Source organism: Nicotiana attenuata, unplaced genomic scaffold (genome assembly GCF_001879085.1).
Source record: "Nicotiana attenuata strain UT unplaced genomic scaffold, NIATTr2, whole genome shotgun sequence".
In the NCBI taxonomy this organism is placed as follows: domain Eukaryota; kingdom Viridiplantae; phylum Streptophyta; class Magnoliopsida; order Solanales; family Solanaceae; genus Nicotiana; species Nicotiana attenuata.
The window spans coordinates 546,759-552,698 of record NW_017670395.1 but is presented as its reverse complement, the minus strand read 5'-3'; positions in this window follow the sequence as shown (position 1 = coordinate 552,698).

Sequence of the window (5,940 nt, the reverse complement as noted above, 5' to 3'; positions counted from 1 at the left end):
TAAGGCAAGAATTTCACCCTTCCTGTTATACCCTTGAGTATCTGCTTGTAATTGTCATGCTCAAACTGGGAAGCTACCTTTGATACAACTTCCTTGACAGGATTGTTGGAGGAAGCTTGGCTAATCTTCACCTTGTACTCAACATCTGCAAACTGCATTCAAAGACCATTTAAATGGCAGAAGCCAAAACTCTGAAACATATATCAACAATTTGATTCTTTGAAACATTTCTGAGAAATGAAAGATTGGTTAGAGAAAAAAAAAGTACTTTGAGAAATATGGGGAGGGGTTGATCTTTATCAGCAATTGATGTATCATCCTCTACCTCTATATCAATTTCAGAGCTTCTGTTTCTGAGGTAAGCTTGAGACATGAACTCTATGTTATGGCCAAAGCCATTGCTTCCAACAATCTGCATGGAGCCAACAACTGGAGGGGACAATGACAAATCCTCAATTTCATCTTGTCTAAGATACTCCATTGTGTCATGAACTGCAAGTTAAGCATTGCTCTATCCTATTTAATGGTGTTGGACAAAGTTCATTGTTATATATGGTGGATAAGATAGACATAACCAAAACTCTGCCTAAATCATGAAACTGTTGAGCCACATGCTTTCTATGGGAAACTCGAGACTCTTTATAATTGTGAATTTCTAGTTATCACACGCAGTTGGTGCGCTTGACTTTATTCAAAATTCTTTTTTAACCAAGTGTTCAAATGGCATTGTTTGGGGTATTCTAACTCAGCAACGACGTACTAGCTGTTAATACATAATTAACTAAATAAAAAGTGTTCCCTCTCTGATATCTAAGTTTTTTAGATGAGGTGGTTCACATAATTCACCATAGTAGATCAGGCAGAGGTCCAGGATTCGAGTCTTGCCGCCACTTATTAACAGTGGAGGTAGGAGATCCAGTTAACGAAAAGGCTAGGCTGCAGCTATTCAAGCACCTCAAAGTCTATCTATAACGATTGCTATTTCATATCGGAGCTTCTGCTTAAGGAAGTGGTGATCCCTAGCTTGAGACTCAAACTCCGAAAGCCGACCTGCCAACAGACATTGTGGGAGAATACTCTTCACCATCATCAGAAAATGTTGCTTAGTGGCAACCTTGAAATAGGGTAAAGTTTGACTGCATCAAGCTCTAAAGCCGGGTATTCTGTACCAGCTCGAAGCCTTATATCTAGATCAAAGACTGCCGTAAGTTGCATCTTGAGTCTTAAGAATTGGCTCCCTTAGCCCCCGGATTGGTGCGCAAGCAAAAGAAGAACAAAAAAGAGGGGCCTCTGACTTATTAAGAAGCATATAAACGACATACTATGCAGAAGCGCGTAGACGAAGGGAGAGGGGCTTTTTCGAAAGGCTAGAAACTTATACGTATATAGATATAGTGAGTGTGCGTGCGGGGTGTAGGTATACCACTTACGAGAAAGAAACCCAAGTCAGTAAAGTAGTTAACCAAACACAAGTAAGAAGTTCGTCAGTCCTTCCTCCGATGCCTCCCGTTCATTCTTCTTCATTTCATCATTTTGTTGTGTTGTTCTGTTCATAGGTCCCAAGCCCTTCTTAGAAAGCCCTCTTCCCTCTCCTTAAGTTAAGAAAAAAAGAATGCTGCTTGATTGAACGAACATTGTAAGAACCTTTCTAACTGACACCCCAGTCATAATGCCACCCACGTCTTTTTTTCTTTTGAACAAGCCTTCTAAATCCCTTTTTTTATTTGAGTTCATAATAATTGGCGGGTTTCATTAATGAAAAGAAAAGCGGAGGCCCTCCATCTACTAGCGTTGTGGTTTCCCATCGATTCTTTGTCAATGGCCCACCCTTTCTTTGAACCTTGTCAATGATCGAACTTACAGATATGAACTGAGTGCCATTTGATGAGTAACTGAGAACAAAGGAGAGGGATATGGAAAGAATGAAGTAATGAAAGAGAAAGTCATTGCTAGTAGTAACGACTTCTCACGATCCATTGGTTCATATAGAATCCATGTCCTAGGTGTATCAAAAAACATTCTTTTCGCTAAGCGTATATAATAAAATAGAGTGAAAAGGTCCACCCCGAAACCAAGGGGGTACTAACTAAAGCTGAGTCCTCTCCGAACCGCAGGAGATAGTTGCCCATCATACGGCTCACCAACTTCACTTGCCTCTATGGGAGGCTCGCTCCGGGCAGGTTCGGATCACTTACAATACACGGGCTCTACGAAGGAAGGGGTTGGGTTAGGAGCGTTTTCAATATGATTCTTTTCCTGTATTTGTCCGATGACAAATGCGAGTCTGTTTTGTCCACTTTCTTCATCCCCCTCTATCAAAATGATCAAAAAGGAAGGCAAGCTTGCTTCTTATTCCCGTGTTTGATCTCTTCCATCTCTGCCTGGCTCGTTGTCACCTATGTTGAAGAAAGGTTTGGAACCCTGTAGAGAATGAAGAGGGGCCAAGGATCTTCCTCTCAACAGTGCTTTTCGAGGCTCCCCCTGAATAAGTAACGGCCCCGTTAGCCTGGGCGAAGAGTGGGGATAAAGAGTAAGGATTGAACGCCCCCTTAGCTCTGCCAGGCACTGGACAGGGGTTAGCTCTGTAAATGTGTAGAGCCAAGTGTAGTGTGGTGTAGTAGTAGGCACTTCTACGGCCCCTTCCCGGCTACTGGATCACTCCAGTGCGTTCGGGTACTACCGGACCCTCTGCCATCCATTGCAGCAGAGTCCGTTTCATGAGCGGGGGGGCTAAGCGCAGTTCTTTGAATCAAACGTTGAATGAAATCGATTCTTTTTTAGATATCAAAATCTAAATCGGATAGGATAGATGGATGGATCTATCTTTCTATTCATATATATTACTAATCAAAATGGATTTTTATAGTGTTGTAGCGTAGCAAGAAGCCCCAAATCCTTGATTTGGCCAGGAAAGACTGCACTGCTTTGGGCCCAGGAAGCGAAGGGAATGAGCTCGGCTGCTTCTCCTCCACACTTCTTTTTCTCCGTGCCCGTTCCGCATGCGCTTCGCGCGCCATTGGCGCTTTGCTCTCCTCTTATTCTTCATTGGACGGTTCGGATGGACTTCGCCGTTCTTTCCCAACTAAAATCGAAAGGGCTGTATCACATCGAGATGTCGATTCGTTTTCCGCCCCCAATGAGATGGGGAATNGGACAGTGACCGAGATACTCGATCGCCGGCCAGCAGGCGGGCAGCGTGCTTATCTTGTGTGACAACACTACAGAGCGAGGTGCTCTTCTAGGCGGGCAGCTGTGTGACAACACTACAGAGAAAACGGCGCTTTCGTGTAACATGCTATGGTCTCAACGCCCTTACGAGGTAGTGATGAGTTTCACGCGCTCTAAGCCCGGCCCGCGTGCGGTTAGGTAGATTGGCCGCAATCTGAGCGGTACCACCCACCCTAAAGGAACTGCAATGATCTTGAATAGGGATCCTACAGCGATAAATAGAATCCCCATAAAAATACCACTAGATCGAGCACCAGTGATTTCGTATCCGGTCAAAATCTTGGCTAATTGATCGAAGTGGGTAGGTCCAGTAGACCCATAGATCATGGAACAAATAGGGTGGGTAGGCCTAAGCACCACACTACACGAATAGACGCGAACCCCCCTCGTTACCGTACGTGCGACTCTCACCGCATACAGCTCGCACAAAGACTCCTAAATCCATCCCGAGCCCTTTCTTCCACCTCTCCTCTCCAATCCTCGATCAAACTTGCGTTCCCCAGGCGCTATGAAATGGGGGTCTTTCCTTCTCCTATCGTATGTATCGGCTTGGCTTCATCCCGAACCAAGGAGGCATTCTGGCGGACGCATGCGTGTAGGAAGGCCGACAACTACATAACCTAAAAGACTACGACTACAAGACAGGCCGGAAGCGAATCGCTTCTATTCTTGTTGGGATTGGATATAGATGGGAAATCTATAGATCGTAGTAGTTCGCCAACCTCTCTTACTAACATACGATACAATTTCACTTCACGACACGGCCAAAAAAAAAGAAAGAGCTTCGCTCAGTTTGCCTTCCTACGCTGACGAATGCCTCTTTTCTCTTCTCTGAAGTCTACAACAAACAAGTGGGAGAGGCAGGATTCGAACCTACATAGAAAAACTTCAACAGATTTACTAAGAGATGCACCATGTTGATAGGAATCAGCAAAGACCTTCTTGTACACGTCCTCGAGGGTAGCATTCATGGCAATCATCACTACTTTCTCCAGAGGGCAAGGTATGGCTTTGTTCTTGGTCTTGTTTAATAGATGTCGAGTGCCGCTTTTCCCCGTCCGAGAATCTCCATCTGCTTTAAGTGGGCGCGAGCTAGAATCCGAATGTCAGCTTGCTTGTTCAAAAGAATGTCTCTTTACCCCTTGCATCTTCATCTTTTCGAAAGCCCAGACCATTCTTCTGGATCTGCATTAGTCCTATTTCAGGTGCAAAGCCTCTTCAATAAAGACCTCTTTTTTTTCTTTCTCCCCATTTCTCATTTTGTTGATTGAAAGAGAATAAGCGTTATCCATTGAGTAAAGAGAGGGTTTTTGGTCGGTTCCCATTCGCCTTCCCCCCCCCCCCCCATCATAGTCCATTAGTGGGTAGGGTGGTCAACTTAGAGGGCGCCCGCCTCCTCTTCAGACGTTTCCTCGACAACCTGGCAGTTATTCGGTCTCTGCTTTTGGGGGCGGGAGTGCTTGGTCGCTGGGGTTTCCTTTTCCTCAACCAATTCGGTTGTGTCAGCCCTGAGATTGGTCTAACATTTTGTTATGAGCTGGCTGGATTGAAGGTCAGATAGATGTGAGTTCAAATGGACAGCACCTTCGATCGACCATAGGGCCTATTCTACCCTTACCGAATTCATTCTATTGAAGCGTAACGTAAAAAGCTCCTTCTCATCTTGGATTTCTTTGGTTTGGAAGTTCCATAATGTTGTTTGTGGATTTCTATAACAAAGGGAAGCTTCCTACCCTAATACTATGCCATTTGATTGAAACAAGTTCCGTGCTGCTCACCACTCCTCGAGGCCAAGGACGGGGTCGAACCGTCATTCCAGGATTTGCAGTCCGATACATTTCCATTATGTTACCTAGCCAAACCCGCCACCTCATGTGCCAAAGTCAAACGGTTGTTCTTCCTTCTCCGCTCCTTCTTTTTCTACATATGCGGCGGCGGCAGAGAAGAGGGGACAACTTCTTTCTCCTTTGCCTTGCTCAATCTTCCTTTTCTGATTGAAAGTAGCAAGCCACTCTACTATTGGTACAGAGGCCAGATAGAAGGTTGCTCATCCAGCCCAGCGGATCCATTGTTTATGCGGCAGTGCAATGCAGCTGAAAAAGGGAAGCCCCTTTTTATTAGTAAGGTATAGGTTGGTTGGGGAAAACTCCAAAACTAGGGTTCCAAAAAGCTTACCTTATATTATAGAAAAGTTTGAGAAAGGGGCACCCCTACTATACCCCTAAACTACAAGCTAGCGCGCAACGGCTGAAAAGCCGTTGTTGCTTGCTGCTTGCAGGCTCGAAAATCTCTCTTTCGCCTCTCCTCCCTGTCTCAATTCTGATTGATTAGCTTCTTCCTTCGCGCAAGCTACGGTCTAACGACCCCCTTGTTGTGTTGCATTTTGTGATCTTCCGCTTCAGTCTGCGTTTTTCGGATAGCCGGGACCCAATGTTGATTTCCGATTTAAATGTCAGCGTAAGGTTTGGGGCGGCCCATCTGATTAGTTCAGCTATCACTGCTGGAAACCCCAGCGGTTGTTCGGCTGCGTACTCCCCGTCTGCCTATCTCACACTCCCAAAGCAAATTTTTCTTTCTTCTTTCATTTGCCTTTCCTGCATCTTTCTTTCTATCTATAGGTCGGCTTCGCGCAGATAGATCTTTGCCGGGGGAGATTGGTGCCCCTTGAGGTATGCCCTTCCGGTGGGTTGTTCCTTTATCTGTCTTTTCCAT